This window comes from Anomaloglossus baeobatrachus, chromosome 3 (genome assembly GCF_048569485.1).
Source record: "Anomaloglossus baeobatrachus isolate aAnoBae1 chromosome 3, aAnoBae1.hap1, whole genome shotgun sequence".
In the NCBI taxonomy this organism is placed as follows: Eukaryota; Metazoa; Chordata; class Amphibia; order Anura; family Aromobatidae; genus Anomaloglossus; species Anomaloglossus baeobatrachus.
Genome location: NC_134355.1, coordinates 120,484,131 through 120,504,884, shown reverse-complemented (window position 1 = coordinate 120,504,884; position 20,754 = coordinate 120,484,131).

Here is a 20,754-nt window from a genome sequence, read left to right as displayed (position 1 = left end):
AGATATAAATATATTGTCATGCGCTGTCCGGATCCGCACATGTCGATTACTACTACGGCATCGGACTCTGTTCACATTGTAGAGTCCAACAGCTCAGCTCAGCTGGGCATCGGCTAAGTTGTTTCACTGCTCCCAGCCATGCAGGAGTTAATCCTTGTTGCAGAAGTGTGCTACGCCTTTGACAGCCAGGTTGCTGATTACCTTTCGCAGGTGGTCTCCTCCTATTTAAGGCTGGGGAGTGTAGTAGGAGACTGCCAAAGATAGCATCTGCTGAGCTGTTGCAATATTCTAGCGTCTGTGGTGATCTTCCTTTTGGTGACCAGTGAATTGTTGTCTGCATGGTATGAAAGTTCCTTGGAGTGACGTTCTCCTTCCCCTTTGGTTTATCCCCTCCGGTGTCTTTTTGTCTCCCCTCTGTGGATATTTGCTGTGTGTGTGAGTTTCAGTTTTACCCCCTTCTCTTTGTCTTGTGGAAGGTTTATTACTTTGTGTCTTGCCCACCCAGGGTTGGGGGTGTGGGGATATTAAGTCAGGGCCCAGCAGGAGATAGGGCCAGGTCGGGGGGCCGGACCTCCCTACCTTTAAGGGTACCTCCATGGTGAAGGTGAGCCCCAGTCTTAGGTCCAGCGTAGGTTCCCCTGTGTCCCCTGGCCACCCATGACATATACATTTACATAGATCCTGCAGCTCCTCAACCAAGAACTCATGCTTGGCATCTACATTGTTCTATTATAAAGCAACAAAGGCATGCACTGTTATTGTAAATTTTGAAAACTTTGAATAAATGTAATCTGATTTGACAGCATTGTGCCAATAGTCTTGTATCCTTTATCTTTTCATTTTAATCCACAAACACGGCTTATATTGTTGAATTTGATTTAAAAATTGGATGAAAAACTACAGCTCTGATTCCGGTGACATTTCTATTTCATTATCTTTGCAAACTCCAGAGTTCAATATGCTGTGAGGATAATTTTTTACATGTGTTAATCGTCTCAGCAGAATCACTTTCCCTGGGGAGAAGAAGATTAAAATCCATTACTGTGCTTAAGATTTGGGGCTGGATGTGCAGAATCACTTATATTATTCGCCTTGGATAAAACTAATACATGAGCTTTCAGTTTATTCTAAAGTGGTGAGGTTGTTCTTAGCAGTTGAGCATCACAAAAAAACCCAGAATACTTCATTAGAACATGAAGCAGTTAATCAATAAAATGAAGCCATGAAAATGACTTCTCATTTAACTGACTTATTTCAGCATATTTAAGTTTCTGCGGCGCGACATATTCTGGCATATGGGTGAGGAGCTTCATATAGAGAAGATTTATTAAAATGAAATTAGCAGCATCTTCATGCTGAACCTCATAAATAACCAAGCATTTCTTGGACAGGAAAATAATGAATTCATTCAGAATTACTGTCTGGATATTTACATCTTTTTATTTCACTGGTTATATTTTAAACTTTTGCTTAACTGTAGTAATGTAAAGGTTTTCTCTTTTAACAACCCATTTTCAGTCTCCCATCCTCACAAACCCAAATCGGCTTTTTTTTTATAAAAAACATAACAAATGATAAATAACTTGAAGTGAAGAAGTCCTTGGAGCTCCAAAACCTCGCAGGAACAATTATAATAAATCATCGATAATTACCCCCAGCCAAGTATCACGGAATCATTTCCAAATCACCGTCTTCTATTGACCCCACCCTGAAGAGTCCCAAACTCCGCCAGGCCATTACAAAAATTCCAGTCATAATAGGTTACCTTTTACTTTACAGTTTGTCCACCCATATCCTGTCCACCGCCATTAACTTAACAATGGCGGCAGCTATAGGCATAGAAGTGGTGTCTAGGTATAGTAAAGTAGCCATGCGCTACGCAATGAAACCACCTATAGCGCCACCTGGTGGAAAACAATGGAGTTAGCATTTTTATCTCGAAAACGGAATGAGATAGAGAAATAAATGAATTAAAAAATTGTAGGGCATCATCAATTCAATATGAATCGTCATTTCCAAAATCCAAGCTGAATTTAAGCCTCTTAGGTGGAATACATCTTTTAAAGATGTCGAGTATGTCTAAACTAACATATCCCTTACAAATAATCCGAATTCTTCTAAAACATGTGGATGTAAAAAAGATCAACACTGCTATTAGAAAGTTAATTTGGAAGGGGTGGCACCCTAGCATAAAATTACATATGAATGGCAACCGGAGAAGTTGGAGGAATTAATTTACCAGAAATAAGAGGGTATTATAACCTAGCATTCATGTCTCATCACATAATAGACTGGCTAAAAGGTACTATATGGCACTCTGATAATTCAGCAGAGACAGCATGCACTCACCCATGGGACTTAAGCACTTTACTACATACGATACAGGGCCATATTCCTATAAAATTTAAAAAGTAAAATTGTAACAGGACACGATTTAAAGTTGAGAGGAAAAAAAGGTTTGTAATGAAAGATTTCCAGGGATTACCACTATGCGGGAACTCCAATTTTCCACGCATAAGGGAAAACAAGTTATTTCAAGAATGGAAAAAGAAAGGAATACATAAGGTAACACACCTGCTTCATGAGGAGGAATGTAGATGGATGACGAGAGAGAAAATAATATCAAAGTTCTGCAAAATGGGCAAATCAAGGAGATGTGATTAACTACTGACAATGGTCAAGGAAGAAACAACGAAAAACACTATGGATAACTTGTTCTTCGAAAATCCAGGTAACCCCACTATCTCAGCATTATACAAGGGTTTAAGAGAAATATTTTAACAAGCGAACACGGAACAGATGTTTAGCAGTTGGGCTAGGCAGTTAAACGAGGAAGATGTAAGAGAAAAAATATTGATTGGATGGCGGGAGGTGAGGAAAAATGTTTTAGGTTAAGTATGGAGAGATACAGTACCACAAAGACCACTACAATTTCTATTTCACAATATACTCGGAGATGAGAGAAAGCATTGGAGCACTCCTAGACGTATTAAACTTCATATGCCTAATAGTTAAATGATGCTTCTTAAAAAAGTGGTTGCAAGAAACTGTTCCTAGTCAGAAAATGATAATAGACCAATCCAAGACATTATTTCAATTGTAATGGTTGAAAACAGAATGTAACAAAGAAAGTGGTATAAAATCATTATTTGGAAAATGGAAGGTATTTTTGCTCAATTACAGCTCGGAAGAGAAATCAGTAAGATCATGGTGTCCTTTGTAATGACTGAATGGTATTTGCGAGAAAACATAAGTGGAAGGCTCGAAAGATTGAACGTAATAAATTCTAATATGGATGGAATGGAGATGGGACTCAGGTTAAAAACCTAGCAGACACAAGTACTCACCAACTTACATACTCTACAAAATGTTAACAAGTTAATAAGAGGAAATCCTATCTACACAGCGACAATGAGATAGCAACTTATGCGTGTTGTTGGGCTGGTGGATAAGGCGTTTTAACAGAGTTTTATGTACAATTGCAGTTTAATAATGTAAATACAGAAAATTGTCATGCAATATGAAAATGTACATTTTGGTAGTGATATATATATATATTTGCCACCCTAACTCATCCCAAAGGTGCTCTATAGGGTGTAAATCAGGTGATTGGCTCGGCAATTGCAACAAGCGAACATATTTCTTTCACAAGTAAGGAAGAATCTGGGGCACTGCTCCGAATGCTATTGCACTGATACCATACGATCGATGTCTATTTGACTTCAGTAACCAGGCAAACTTCCATGCCGCTCTGGGGTGCTCAGTCAAAAAAGAGACATATCCAGATAAAAATATATAAGAATGAATGAAGTTGGCACTCACCGGTTCTTGCTGTGCAGGAATTTCTTTATTAACACGTGGAGGTTACATATTTGGGCTAGCGGGGTGGGGAAGAACCACCCCACACGTCAGACAATGGCCGTTTCGCACTTTCTCTCAGTGCTTCAGCTGAAGCATTGAGAGAAAGTGCAAAGCGGCCTTCGTCTGACGTGTTCGTCCCCGCTAGCCCAAGTATGCAACCTCCACGTGTTAATAAAGAAATTCCTGCACAGCAAGAACCGATGAGTGTCTTCATTCATTCTTACATATTTTTATCTGAACAGATTTCTTTGCTAACCTGTTTTTTACTAAATTGGATGTGTGCTTAGGATCATTGTCTTGCTGGAATGTCCAGCCCCTGCATACCACTTTTACCATGTGGCAATATTACATTCTCTAGTATATCCTTGTACATGGTGGCATTCATATTTCCGTCAATTATATACAGACGGCCAATGGCAGATGCAAAAAAGCAGCCCTAAAAAGTATAATAAATTGGTCTTAGATATCTGAAAGTGAAATAATTATAAAAAATCTTTTTGCACATAAACGTTTCTACCTTTATTCTTCATTTTTAAAAAGCAGCCCCAAACCATGACATTGCCACCACCATGTTTGACTGTAGGTGTTTGGCACATTACAGCATTACATTTTACATCACTACCAAACAGATTGAACTTGGATTCATCCAACCACAACACATTAAACAAATCTGTCGCTCTCCATTGATTGTGCTCTTTGGCAAACTCAAGTTGGACCTTCCGGTTCTTTGCAGAGATGGAAAGCTTCTTGATTTAAACTCATGCATTCAAGCCTACTGCTCTTAGCTGCCGCAACAGTTAAGCATCTCTCTTTGATCCCATATTCTTTGGTCATTTCGTGCGACATCTGTACAGCACTTTTATGGTCATCAGATACAGACTTTTCTTAATAAAGTGCTCAACTTCGGAGGACGTTTTCGTTGGTCGTCCACTTCTATGTTTATCAGCTGTTCCATAACCTTCTTTTTCTTTCTTAATTATATGCGCCCACTTGACTCTAAGAACAGTTGAATTCCATAGCTACCTCTTTTTGGCTTTTGCCTGAATTATCTTGACAAATGCATTGTGGGCATGGTTTTTATTAATATATAAGTATTACAGGTTTTATTTCCACAATTGTTAGTTCAGTCTTTCTTGCAGACTGCACAGTCACTGTTCTCAAAATGGCTACTGATGGAGAGGCTTGTGACCAGACCCATATATGACCTTCTTTCAATTGAAAAACAGTGAGAAACACAAAAAAACATTTTTGAATTGGAGAAGGTTGACATATGGACGTCTGGTCGTGTGATGGGGTGACTGTCATGGTCTGAACAGTTGCCCATTTGGGTGATGCATGAACAAGAATAAGATCAGATCATGTCTTGTAAGATCAGGAATATATTTGTAAATGCTTTCTTTATGATCAAATTTCCCATTCTGCTTTGCTTTCCTTAACCTTAACACTGATATAGACCACCAGGGATGTTGGTGTTAATCTATTTGCAATTATAGATTCCAATGATCAAATGTTGACATTGATCAGTAAAGGCCGCTTTACACGCTGCGATATCATGACCGATATCATTAGCGTGCATACCCGCCCCCATCGGTTGGGCGACACGGGCAAATCGCTGCCCGTGGCGCACAACATCGCGCGGACCTGTCACACTACTTACCTGCCTACCGACGTCGCTGGGACCGGCGAACCGCCTCCTTTCTAAGGGGGCGGTTCATTCAGTGTCACAGCGACGTCACAGCAGCGTCACTGAACCGCCACCCAATAGAAGCGGAGGGGCAGAGATGAGTGGGACGTAACATCCCGCCCACCTCCTTCCTTCCTCATTGCCGGCGGCCGCAGGTAAGGTGAGGTTCCTCGTTCCTGCGGTGTCACACATAGCAATTTGTGCTGCCACAGGAGCGACAAACTACTTCATACACCGATCAGCAGCGATATTTGAGAATGGACCTCCATGTCACCGATGAGCGATTTTGAACGATTTTGCGACAATTCAAAATCGCTCATAGGTGTCACACGCAAAGACATCGCTAAAACGACCGGATATGCGTTACAAATTCCGTGACCCCAACGAGATCGCTCGAGTGATGTCGCAGCGTGTAAAGCCCGCTTTATTCAACAAATTATCTCCCTGTGTAAAAAACCCTCCATTCTCCTATGTGATAGTTATGATATATATATAATATACTAGCTGTACTACCCGGCTTCGCCCGGGTTAATAACTGCTGTTAACAAAATAGAATGTATTTACAAAAATTTATTTTGTACACAAAAACCACAAAACAAATAGAAATGTAATTATTAAAAGCCAAAAACTAAGCTAATAGAAGCATTTCACAACATATATTTCAACACCCCAGATATTCCATACAGATTTAACTAAATTGGCCAAGTAATGTGCTCCGTCTGTCTCTTTCCAGGTCTGTCTCTTTCCAGGTCTGTCTCTTTCCAGGTCTGTCTCTTTCCAGGTCTGTCTCTGTCTGTCTCTTTCCCCGTCTGTCTCTTTTCAGGTGCCTCTTTCCAGGTCTGCCTCTTTCCTTGTCTGTCTCTTTCCCCATCTGTCTCTGTCTGTCTCTTTCCCCGTCTGTCTCTTTCCCCCTCTGTCTCTTTCCCCCTCTGTCTCTTTCCCCCTCTGTCTCTTTCCCCCTCTGTCTCTTTCCCCGTCTGTCTCTTTCCCCATCTGTTTTTCTCCATCTGTTTCTTTCCCCGTCTGTCTCTTTCCCCATCTGCTTGTCTCTGTCCATCTCTGTCTTTGTCTGTCTCTATCTCTCTGTTTCTTTCCCCATCTGTCTCTTTCCCCGTCTGTCTCCCCATCTCTTTGTCTGTGTCTTTTCCTGTCTGTCTCTTTCCCTGTCTGCCTGTTTCTTTCCTTGTCAGTCTCTATTTCTCTGTCTCTTTCCCCGTCTTTCTCTATCAAGGTCTGTGTCTTTCCCCATCTATCTTTGTCTGTCTCTCTGGCTGTCTCCTCCTTCCCTGTCTGCCTGTCTCTGTCCCTGTCTGCATGTATGTCTGTCTCTTTCCCCATCTGTCTCTTTCCCCATCTGTCTCTTTCCATGTCTGTCTCAGTCTGTCTCTTTCACCGTTTGTCTCTGTGTCTCTTTCCCTGTCTGCCTCTATCTCTCAGTCTCTTTCCTGTCTGTCTCTGTCTGTCTCTCTCTGTCTCTCTGTCTGTCTCTCTCTATCCGTCTCCCCACCGACATCTTATTACCTCACATATAAGCTTCTTATACTATGAATGTCTTTTGTTCCTACAGCAACCAATCACAGCTCCTACTAATAACCTGTAGTTTCAGGCTACATTTACTTTAATGGAGGCATGTTTTTGAAGCGTAACTGTAAAACGCGGGGTTACATTTTCCTGTCAAAACATAGTCTGCGATGTTCCCTTGGGCACATGAGGTGTGTGTGCAAAATTTTGTGATTGTAAATGCGACGGTGAGGATACACTTTTCGTTTCACTTTTTCCCATTATGTAGATAGGGGCAAAATTGATTGGTAAATTGGAACGCACGGGGTTAAAATTTCACCTCACAACATAGCCTATGATGCTCTCGGGGTCCAGAAGTGTGAGTGTGCAAAATTTTGTGGCTGTAGCTGGGACGGTGCAGATGCCAATCCCGGACATACAGTACATACACACATTTAGCTTTATATATTAGATAATTTTATTTTTTTTTATTAAAAATTATGTCATATCCTTATTTTACAGAAAAATAATAGTTTAGCTTTTAAAACAAAGACAATTGCGGAAACTAGAGCCCTGAGCTTCTTATTTATTGCAATTATAATTAAGTACATTTTATTAAGTTGAAAGAATTCTTGCTGAACGAATAATTTACCATTTTCCGAAACATAAAATGCAAAACAGAGGTACGTTAAATCCAATGTATTAAGAAATTTAAAGAAAATGATCCAGTAGTTATTGCCCCAATGGCTCAGAATTATCTCAGCCAAGGGAACAGTAATTAATAGGAGCTGGCTAGAGTCGTACGCGCAAAGATAGTACAGAAATGTTGAGGAATTTGGAGGTATTACCAGGTAGACTATTTCTAGACATCATTATTCTTAGTGGAGACCAGCTAGGATGCTAAAATAAACACATTTTCAATTATAAACAACTCTGCTTTTTTGCAATATCAATCAAGATAAAAAATACATAAGATTACCTGATGTTTTTTTAATTAGATTGAGAGCGTTTTTTTCCCTTGTACTCAGAGGACACAAACAACAGATGGTACAACTCCAATTTGAAATGCTAAGTTGATCAAGAAATCATTTTCAGAATATTTTCCTGGTTTTCTTTTTTCCTTACGAAATTCTTATATGAAATAATGAAATAAAAAAGAAAACAACTAAAACATTTATTTTCAAATTTCATAGAAAAAATGAAAAATTTTGGCTTAGTGGATGGAATATGTTTTTATAAAAGTATTTAAATTCAATACAATTTAGATAAAGTGGCTTTCTGGTTATATGGGTCTAATCTCTGGCAACTAAGCTGGGTTAAAATAAAACAGTCATATTTATTTACCCTTCCTAATTCCAGCTCTGTATCTAAACCATTGCTCCGGATTGGCTGCTTCTGTGATATCATGCTGAGCTCAGTGATTGTCTGCAGGGGTGATGTGCGCTGCAGTCGTGGCATCACAGTTGCAACCATTTAATAGACATTGAAGTATCAGCAGAGAGGAAGCACTGGAATGGAGGAAGGTGACAAATGATTGACGGCTGGATATTAGAGGCTGGCATGCTACAACCAGAAAAACCTAATGTAATAATATTGTAGCTACTAGTTTGCTACAGCTAAGTTATTGTCACAATGTGACTACAGGTGTCACACCAGGTGCAACTGGTCTCCCAGCGCACAGTGCAACATAGGGGAAGCACCTGGTTGGTGTTACACCAGGAGAGGGGTAAACCACTGGCCAGAAATGCAAGAGAAAGCATACGCGATACAATGGTAGGTCCTTGCGCTAGGAGGGTGAATTGGGGTACCTCATAACAATCCAGTGACACTGATCCCAGCATTCCTTAATGTCCCTAGATGGATCCTTCCCCCTTTGCACCGAACATGTGCCTAGGTTCTCCCTGACCCTGAACTTATTGTGACTAGTAAGGTCCAGTGAGACGCCAGTCTCGCCACTACAATAAGCCAATATGAGGTAGGTAAGACAAACAGGTGAGGAAAGACACATCAATAAAAAGCATTCAAAGGTTTCTTCAGTAGGAACATTCACAGCTGCAATAGCATCAACAACTCAGCTATGCAGCGATGAGCTCCTTCAACATGGTCAGCTTAGGTATGAGCTATAGCTGGCATAGGGAGGTGTGAGGAGCAGATATTTATATCAGAAGGCAGTGGATGCAGCTGAGGTTATGACTAACTGTTAGATAGCTGCAGGATAGAAATGAACCTTAACCTTTCATTACCTGATGGAATTAAATACGCTCCAACTCAAGCTAAATTACAAATTTGCTATCCGCAATACACTGTGATCTTCTGTTCCTATATTGCCCCAAAATCACATCAGGTCGTGACGTACTGATGACAGTTACAGTATAAAGAGCACTATTAAAACTACACTGCCATAGGAGCATTGGGAACATCATTGCATCTCTGTAAAATTTTGAATTCAAATAAAGGCATTTGAATCAGATTCTCAGATCAGTGCAGAGAATTATCTGGAAGCTCAGTGCATTTAGACGTCTAAAGGAGATGTCTCTTGAGTCTGAGCAGATTAGCTACTTGCTGGAAAATGGGTGTTAATAACCTTTTTAGCACATTAGACCACTGGTGATGCTTACATAATCCACCAACTGTCCTAAAGCACACAAATGTTGGCATTAACCCTTACTTGGGCTACAAGGGATGCTTGCATAAACTATTTTGCTGATACCAATCATCTTCCTGAGCCAGTGCTCCGTCATGGCTACCATCCTGCTAGAGAGGCTATGGAGCATAACAAGATGTACCTTGTATTGGTGATTGCATACCAGGTCTGCTGCCAAGAATCTAGCCTTTGACCACTATTTAGTAGATAAAAAGGCCACAATAGGGTGGCCTGAATTTGACAGAAGCCCTTTAAAAAATCACAGTCGAAAACTTCTTTTTATTGGGTTTGGTTTTGAGCATGGACATTTTTAGACTCAGTATGCAAAAATTGTAATAAGTAATATCAAAGGGTAATTCATTTTTACTGACATTTCCCATTAAGCACGGGTAAGCATTTTTAGAATACATAATGGAATAAAAGCCTTTGCAATGCTATTCAAATTGTTGATTGAAAGATCACAAGGGAAGAGTTATATTGAATGGTTTTAAATCTTCAGAATATCTCTTATAAAGACTAAAAAAAAAAAATCTCTCCATATACTTACATTATAAATATACTACAGGATACTCACCTCACCTGACATCAAGGCGTGCAAAATAAGCTAGTCCTGAGGGATGAGTTGTTAACATGACTTCTGGACACGGGATGGACACTCATTTATTAGTACATGACCCAAACTACATAGCCCAATAAAATAAAATACACAACACATTGTTTTTGGTGTCAAAAGACTACAGCTTTTTCTTTAAAAATCAGATGTGCATAGTAAAGAGGGCGTTACAAGCTACAATATCGTTAATGTTTTATCGTCGGGGTTACGTCGTTAGTGACGCACATCCGACGTCATTAACGGTATCGCAGCGTGTAACACTTACCAGCGACCTTAAATGTCCTCCAAAGTGGTGAAAATAGTTTACCATGGAGAGGGCGTCCTAAAACCAAAAATTGTTAATGGTTGTTTATAGATGTTGTTCCTCGTTCCTGCGGCAGCACACATCACTGTGTGTGACACCGCAGGAGCGAGGAACCTCACCTTACCTGCGTCCCGCCTGCAATGAAGAAGGAAGGAGGTGGGCGGGGTGTTCGTCCCGCTCATCTCCGCCCCTCCGCTTTGATTGGCAGGCCGCTTACTGACGTCACGGTGACGTCCCCGTGACGCTGAACGCACCTCCCCCTTGGGGGAGGGATTGTTCGGCAGTCACAGCGACGACGACGACCAGGTAAGTGCATGTGACACTGCCGTAGCGATAATGTTCGCTGCGGCAGCTATCACACGATATCGCATGCACGACGGGGGCGGGTGCTTTTGCGTATGATATCGCTAGCAATTGCCTGAAATATCGTAGCGTGTAAAGCCCGCTTAAGAGTCAGGTGGGATGCTAGACAAGTATTTTTTTAGATTTATGGATATCGTGAGATCTCCGAGCTGCCTGCCATACAACAATTGGCAGACAGCAATCCAGGGACAGCACGCTCTGACTTGCCACAGTAGCGAAGCCAGTCCACATCAAGGGCTCCGAAAATCCTACCAAAGATCCTTATTCCTGTGCTTAACAGCAAAGCCGCCCCTGGATGACGTTACCATTATCACATCCTACAGGCTGGCCACCACAACTTAGCCTATTCACCACCATTGTGTAACAGCTTCTATTAAATTAAAATAAGTCCACCATAACTTGTTGGTCACTTCCGCCCAACTCGCCAACCGCAATATTATAACTGTGACAATAATAAACCAATCTGATTTGATTTAAATAACCTTTCATGTTGACTTTTTAATTTATTTGTTTATTTATAATTTATTTTTTTAAAACAAAACCAGGAAAAAACTACAAAAACACAGTAAACCCCAAACTTAGGAAGAGTCATCCTTCAGCACTCAGGAAAGGAAAAACCTCTGGTGGAGGAAACCTCTAGGGAACCATGACGGAGGAATTTCCCTCCCTTGGACTTAGAAGGTTAATGCCAAAAACACCAATCGACATTTTTGTTCTTTTTTTTATTATTTTAATAAAATTATATACTAACTTGTACATAGGATGGTTACAAATAAAAGATACATACAATTAACTTAGACAAGGTAAGCAGTCAAGTAAGATATCAAATATACAATTGCACAGTAAAACAAAGAAACAGAGGGTGTGTAGGAGGGAAATGCTTCTGCCATCTTTTCTGGTAAGAGAAAGAGGAAGAGACAATGAAGGAGAAAGTTATATTTTCCTAAGCTCCTCCCCTTTATCAAAAATAAGAATCTTGGAACCCAAATGGACTGTTTCTAAAAGGGGAAACACCCAGCCTAATACAAACAATATAAATAAAAACTCAAGGAGTTGAGGGTACCCCTCTTCCTATAGTCATGTGTCCCCTGCGCCTAGTACTCCGGAGAGTTCATGACTTCTGGATGTGGGATAGACCCTCATTTATTAGCACATGACCCAAACTACATAGCCCAATTAAATAAAATTCACAGCACATTATTTTTGTGTCAAAAGGCCACAGCTTTTTATTTAAAAATCACATCAGTATAGTAAGAGTCAAGTGAAATGCTAGGCAAGTATATTCTGAGATTCACAGATACCGTGAGATCTCCGAGCTGCCTGCCATACAGCAATCGGCAGGCAGCAATCTAGGGGTGGCACTCTCTGACTTGCCACAGTAACAAAGCCAGTCCACGTCAATGGCTCCAAAGACCCTACGAAGGATCCTCATTCCTGTGCATAACATCTAATCCGCTCCTGGATAACAGTACCATTATCACATCCTTCAGACTGGCCACCACAGCTCAGCCTATTCTCCACGATTGTGTAACAGCTTATATTAAATTAAAATTAGTCCACCATAACTTGCCGGCCACTTCCATGTGACTCACTAACCACCATTTGGAGAGGCCATTTGACAGCCTAAATGGCTCAATCTCCCCACAATATTAACCAATCTTAATTTCTAATGATTACTATGTTATCTGTAATACTGTATACACCCCTTCATGACTGGGTAATTTTCCGCGTTTCGTTTTTGTTTTTTGCTCCCCTTTTCCGAGAGCCGGAACATTTTTATTTTTTTGTCAATGTTGCCATATAAGGGCTTGTTTTTTGCAGGATGAGTTGTATTTTTAAATGAAACCATGAGTTTTACCATATAGTGTACTGGAAAATGGCAAAAAAATTCCAAGTGTGGAAAAATTGCAAAAAACAGTGTGATTGCATGATTGTTTTGGGGGTATTATAATCCCCGTGTTCACTATATGGTAAAACTGATGTGTCAGAGTAATGTCTCAGGTCAGTACAAGTTCACTGATACCAAATATATATTGGTTTACATTTATCTAAGGGGTGGGAAAAAATTCAGAAATTTGTCCAAAAAAAAGTTGTGCAGTTTTTGTGCCATATTCCGCAACCCGTAGTGTTCTCATTTTTTAGGATATGGGGCTCTCTGACAGCATATTTTTTGCATCTCGAGCTGACATTTTTAAATGCACCATTTTTTAATAGATGCACTACGATCACCTGTTATTGCATTTTGCGCAAAATTTGCGATGACCAAAAAACTTAATTTTGCCATTTGGAATTTTTTGCCGCTACACTGTTTACCGATATGATTAATTGATTTTATATTTTGATAGATCTGAAATTTTATAATGCGGCAATAGCAAATGTGTGTATATTTTGAATCTTTTTTTATTTTTTTATTGTTTAATTTTCAAATGGGGGTGAGTTCAACTTTTAGGTTTTTTTTTATTTTTTTTTCCCTTTTATTTTACTTTACTAGTCCCCTTAGGAGACTATAAGGATCACCAGTCTGATCACTGGTGCATTTCTGTCTGATCAGCAGAAATGCAGCCTTTTTGTTAGAGCTGCTGCTCTGCTGTCACTAACAGGAAATACGAAATGATAGTGAGAAAAGTCATCACATGACCCGTTGCCAGCATGGCAACCATTGGCTCCCCCTGATCGCATCACGGGGCCTCTGATGGCGGCGGTGAACCACCGCGGCCATTTAAATTGTGCTGTCACATTTTGACAGTGCAATCTAAGGTGTTAACAGGCGTGGATGGATCGTGGATCCACCCGTGCCTGTTAGCCACACATGTCTGTTGTTCAAATTAGCAGACATGTGCAGGGATCACAGCCAGCTCACCTCAGGAGCCGGCGGTGATTATACCGACATGACTTATGACTTACCAGTCCTCGGTCTTGAAGTGCAATAAAACATACAATAACCCAGACCTGATTATTGCTAAACTTTAAACTATGTGACAAAATGAAATAAAATAATCCTCCCCTTGCACTGTCTGTCAGTAAAGTATTGAATCCGTACTTATAAAATCAAGACTGCCAAAGCAGTGGGGCAATTGTAAACTAGCATCTATGTGTAGGGTTCCTAACTTACCTCTAACCCCTTAAGAAAATTCAATAATGGCAAGCATAACAACCCAAGACAATGAAATAAAATACTTACCCAAACACGTTTCTGCATCATCTACATTAAAAAATATAATGAACCCTTTATGATAATATGTAGCTAGACTCTGGATAACTAAGGTGTCTGAAACCACCAAAATCCAGTAGCCGCAGACCAAGCCTAGCTACTGTGGTGCCATCTGGGTATCCCTGGTAGAAAAACAGTGTATAAATATATAATTCAGCTTAACAATATTTTAGAACGGTTTACCACAGACAAAAACCTTTTTTTGACCATTCCACAATTACCACAAGCCACTAGCTGCAAAACGATATCAGATATAGTTGCATCATTTGTTCAGTGTAATCTGGAAAACCATGTAATAGGAGATTGTCAGTCATCTTGTGTTTCTTCCATTTTCTAATAATTGCACCAACAGTTGTTGCCTTCTCACCAAACTGCTTGCCTATTGTCATGTAGCTCATCCCAGCTTGTGCAGGTCTACAATTTTTTCCCTGGTGTCCTTAGACAGTTCTTTAGTCTTGGTCATGGGGCGGCAGAGGTGAAAGTGTGATTGATTGTGTGGACAGATGTCTTTTATACAGGTAAGTTCAAACAGGTGCAATTAATACAGGTAATGAGTGCAGAGTAGGAGAGCTTCTTAAAGAAACAATAAGAGGTCTGTAAGAGCCAGAATTTTTGCTGGTTGGGAGGTGATCAAATAGTTATTTCATGCAATAAAATGCAAATAAATTATTTAAAAATCATACAATGTGATTTTCTGGAATTTTGGGGTAATTCTGTCTGTCACAGCTGAAGTGTACGTACAATAAAAATTACAGACCTCTCCATTCTTTGTAGGTAGGAAAACTTACAAAATCGGCAGTGTATCAAATACTTTTTTCCCCACTGTATATATATTTTTTTGCTTAACATACAACAAAATGTGTCATTTTTAACTTTATGACTTTTAGATATCATTTCATGTGCAGCTAGCTTAATGGCTGCTTTACATGGTACGACCGATTGTGCGATTTCACAATCGATCGTACCCGCCCCCGTCCTTTTTGCGTCACGGGCAAATCGCTGCCCGTGGCGCACAAAGTCGGTAACCCCCGTCACACATACTTACCTCTCGTGCGACCACGCTGTGGGCGGCGAACGTCCACTTCCTGGAGTGGGAGGGACGTTCGGCATCACAGCGACGTCACACGGCCGCCGGCCAATAGAAGCGGAGGAGCGGAGATGAGCAGGATGTAAACATCCCGCCCACCTCCTTCTTTCCACATAGAGCCGGCGGCTAACGTGGGAGGCAGGTACGCGATGTTCATCGCTCCCGTGGTGTTACACGGAGCGACGTGTGATGCCACGGGAACGATGAACAACCGGCGCCCGATTTCAGAACCGATATTATGGAACCTAGCGACCAGTACACGATTCACGATTTGTGAGCGATACTGCGTCGCTAGGAGGTGTCACACAGGCCGGCATCGCCAGCGATGCCGGATGTGCGTCACAAAAACTGTGACCCCGACGATCTATCGCACGATAGATTGTCTGGTGTAAAGCAGCCTTAACTGTTCACGATAACAGTAATTTTAACCAGGAGTGTCCAAACTTTTGCATGCAACTCTATGTCCCTAATCCTGGGATATATGATCCCCTTCATCGGCTCATTATGGCATATATGTCCCCCATCATGGTATATATGTCCCTCATCCTGGGTCCATCCTGATATATATGTCCCTCATCCTGGTCTATATCTCCTTCATCCTGGGTCCATCCTGATATACAATGGGTACTGAAAATATTCAGACCCCTTTACATTTTTACTCTTTGTTTCGTTGGAGACATTTGGTAAATTCAAAAGAGTTCTTTTTTTTCTCAATGTACACTCTGCACCCCATCTTGACAGAAAAACAGAAATGTAGACATGTTTGCAAATTTTTTAAACATGAAAAACTAAAATATCACATGGTCATAAATATTCAGACCCTTTGGTCAGACACTCATATTATAGTCAAATGCTGTACATTTCCTTGTGATCCTCCTTGAGATAGTTCTACTCCTTCATTGGAGTCCAGCTGTGCTTAATTTAACTGATAGGACTTGATTTGGAAACACACATCTGATAAGACCTCAAAGCTCATAGTGCATGCCAGACCATATGAGAATCATGAGGTCAAAGGAACTACCCAAGGAGCTCAGAAACAGAATTGTGGCAAAGCACAGATCTGGCCAAGGTTACAAAGAATTTCTGCAGTACTCAAGGTCCCTAAGAGCACAGTGGCTTCCATAATCCTTAAATGGAAGACGTTTGGGACCACCAGAACACTTCCTTGACCTGGTCGTCCAGCTAAACTGAGCAATCGTTGGAGAAAAGCCTTGGTGAGAGAGGTATCGAAGAACCCCAATATCACTGTGGCTGAGCTCCAGAGATGCAGTAGGGAGATGGGAGAAAGTTCCACAAAGTCAACTATCACTGCAGCCCTCCACCAGTTAGGCCTTTATGGCAGAGTGGCACGACGGAAGACTCTCCTCAGTGCAAGACATATAAAGGCCCGCAGAGAGTTTGCAAAAAAACACATAAAGGACTCCCAGACTATGAGAAATAAGATTCTCTGGTCTGATGAGAATAAGATAGAACTTTTTGGTGATAGTTCTACGCGGTATGTTTGGAGAAAACCAGGTACCTCATCACAGTGAAACATGGTGGTGGCAGCATCATTCCTGGGGGGTAGTTTTCAGCTACAGGGACAGGACGACTGGCTGCAATCGAAGGAAAGATGAATGTGGCTAAGTACATAGATACCCTGGAAGAAAATCTCTTCCAGAGTGCTCTTGACCTCAGACTTGGCCGAAGGTTCACCTTCCAACAAGACAATGACCCTAAGCACACAGCTAAAATAACAAAGAAGTGGCTTCAGAACAACTCTGTGACCATTCTTGACTGGCCCAGCCGGAGCCCTGATCTAAACCCAATTGAGCATCTCTGGAGAGACTTCAAAATTCCTGCACACCCATGTTCACCATCCAACCTGAAAGAACTGGAGAGGATCTGAAAGGAAGAATGGCAGAGAATCCCCAAATCCAGATGTGAAAAACTTGTTGTATCATTCCCAAGAAGACACAAGGCTGTACTAACTCAAAAGAGTGCTTCTACTCTATAGTGAGCAAAAGGTCTGAATACTTATGACTATGTGATATTTCAGTTTTTCTTTATTATAAAATTTGCAAAAATTTCTACATCTCTGGGTTTTTTTCTGTCAAGATGGGGTGCAGACTGTATATTAATGAGAAAAAAAAACTTTTTTGAATTTAACAAAGAGTGAAAAATATAAAGGGGTCTGAATACTTTCCGTACCCACTGTATATGTCCCTCATCCTGGTATATATGTGCTTCAGTGCCGAGGGATGGGAGGGATTACGGGCATGAGGAGCAGTGAATATTCATTTTTTTTAATAAGAGACACATATATTCGCTCCAGCTACCAGCTTCCTGTAGCAGTGACCCATTTCCTACCTCCTGTGACCCTCTGCACCATCGCTGCCGCACCCTCCACAGTGTGCCAGGCACATCTGAACAATAAGATGCACCCGCACTTTCCTGCCAAATTTCTAGTCTGAAAAATTTGATATATCCAATTTTAAATTATGTTATAATACTGTTTCTTCCAAACTTTCTATTTTATACCTCTGTCTTTTGTGATTTATTAGGTCCATGCGCTTCAACAAACATAAAAGGTTTACTGTAAATATCTCCTTGCATCAGCAACTACACTATAAAAGTGAATGGATAAAGATAATTATCTCTCAAGCTTGCCATTATTTGTCAATGTTTCCTTAATCACTTCTAAAGACACTTTGTTGCTTTTATAGTGCATCTAAAATGTTTTTTGTTAACATCGTAAGCGGAGACATATTTATTGTTCATGGTTACCCTAGACATTAACATTTAGACAATAAGAGTAATTTATTGATGCAATTACATTAGCTTTTGTAATGATACTTAAAAGAATCTTTTCAAAACTTTAGCTGACACACATTTTTTGGGAATTTTGAAATTTGTCTGCAAAAAAAGGAAATCACCATCCTTTTGCTTACAGATTTTACTAAAATTCTACTCCACTTTTTAATCCTAGAAGAGCGGTGATGATTAAATGCCGCTTTACACACTGCGATATCGTGACCGATATCGCTAGCGTGGGTACCCGCCCCCATCGGTTGTGCGACACGGGCAAATCGCTGCCTGTGGCGCACAACATCGTGCGGACCCATCACACTACTTACCTGCCCTGCGACATCGCTGTGACCGGCGAACCGCCTCCTTTGTAAGAGGGTGGTTCGTTCAGCGTCACAGTGACGTCACAGCAGCGTCACTGAACCGCCGCCCAATAGAAGCGGAGGGGCGGAGATGAGCGGGACGAACATACCGCCCACCTCCTTCCTTCCGCATTGCGGGCGGGAAGCAGGTAAGGTGAGGTTCCTAGTTCCTGCGGTGTCACACGGAGCGATGTGTGCTGCCGCAGGAACGACGAACTACATCGTTACTGCAGCAGCAACGATATTCAAGAATGGACCCCCATGTCACCGATTAGCGATTTTGCACGTATTTGCGACAATGCAAAATCGCTCATAGGTGTCACACGCAATGGCATCCCTAAAGCGACCGGATGTGCGTCACAAATTCCGTGACCCCAACAAGATCGCTTGAGCGATGTCGCAGCGTGTAAAGTGGCCTTTAGACCTCACGAATCTTGGTGTTTAGTAGAATCAATGCATTTATACATAATGATTTTCCACGTCATATCACTACTAGTGATGAGCGAGCATGCTTGTCACTACTCGGTACTCGCACGAGTATCACTGTACTCGGGCTGCTCGGCGGGGACCGAGTAATCTCGCGATACTCGTGCTTTACTCGTGGTCTTCATTTCTGCATGTTGGCGCTCTTTTGAGAGCCAGCCCTCATGCAGGGATTGGCTGGCAGACCACTGCAATGCCACAGCCCTGTTAGTTGTGGAATTGCAGTGATTGGCCGGCCTGCACAGCGTCACCGAGCCTTTATATCGGCCGGCGCGCTGTGCTCTGCTCACAGCTATTCTGACAGTGAGTGTAGGGAGAGTGTCGCTGATTCAGGGAAAGCTTTGCGGCCCTTTATAGCTTTTTCAGTTGCAGGGCTGCAAACAGTGTGACCAAAAGTCCTTCTCAGGACTATTCTAGTTGTATACAGGCAGGCAGGGTATAGCCAGGTCGGAGTACAGTAGCAGAGTCCTTCTCAGGACTATTGTTGCTATATACAGGCAGGGTATAGCCAGGTCTGAATACAGGCTAGTGACCAAAAGAGTCCTTGTCAGGACTATTGTAGCAGTATACAGGCAGGCAGGCAGGCAGGGTAGTGGTGACCGTATACCAGCCTTCATATCTGGGGCTGGTGTACACAGTGTAAAACAGTCCAGATAGTGTCTGACTTGTCTGTACTGTAATTGTCGCTCCCCAAAAAAACCTGTTAGTAGGTTATTATTGCGTCCGTGCTTGGTTTTTAAAACCGCACGTGTGTGCCTGTTGGTGGCAGCGTACAGGTGCACTGGTGTGCGTTTACCAAACTATTATATAACGCACAAGTGTAGTGTATAATACACGTCAGTCAGCAGTGGCTGATAGTGTCAGAGTTCTTAATTTTTGCTCCTAAAACCTGTGTTAGGTTATTATTGCGTCCGTGCTTGGTTTTTAAAACCGCACGTGTGTGCCTGTTGGTGGCAGCGTACAGGTGCACTGGTGTGCGTTTACCAAACTATTATATAACGCACAAGTGTAGTGTATAATACACGTCAGTCAGCAGTGGCTGATAGTGTCAGAGTTCTTAATTTTTGCTCCTAAAACCTGTGTTAGGTTATTATTGCGTCCGTGCTTGGTTTTTAAAACCGCACGTGTGTGCCTGTTGGTGGCAGCGTACAGGTGCACTGGTGTGCGTTTACCAAACTATTATATAACGCACAAGTGTAGTGTATAATACACGTCAGTCAGCAGTGGCTGATAGTGTCAGAGTTCTTAATTTTTGCTCCTAAAACCTGTGTTAGGTTATTATTGCGTCCGTGCTTGGTTTTTAAAACCGCACGTGTGTGCCTGTTGGTGGCAGCGTACAGGTGCACTGGTGTGCGTTTACCAAACTATTATATAACGCACAAGTGTAGTGTATAATACACGTCAGTCAGCAGTGGCTGATAGTGTCAGAGTTCTTAATTTTTGCTCCTAAAACCTGTGTTAGGTTATTATTGCGTCCGTGCTTGGTTTTTAAAACCGCACGTGTGTGCCTGTCGGTGGCAGCGTACAGGTGCACTTGTGTGCAATTTCCAGAAACTTTGATATAACGCACAAGTAGTGAATATACACGTCAGCAGTGCACAGCATTGCAAAATGCGCAAGGGCATTGGCAAGGAACAAGGAAGTGGACGTGATGGTGGTGCAGGCAGAGGCCGAGGTCGTGGGCAAGCTCTAATTTCGCCACAACAAAGGGCCACATCTAGTCGCTCGCACGTCCTGTCCCAAATTCTTGGGGACCGCAGCAGTACACCGCTCTTGAACCAAGACCAGTGTCAACAGGTTGTTAGTTGGATAGCGGATAATGCTTCCAGTCAGATTGGCACCACCACAAACACTC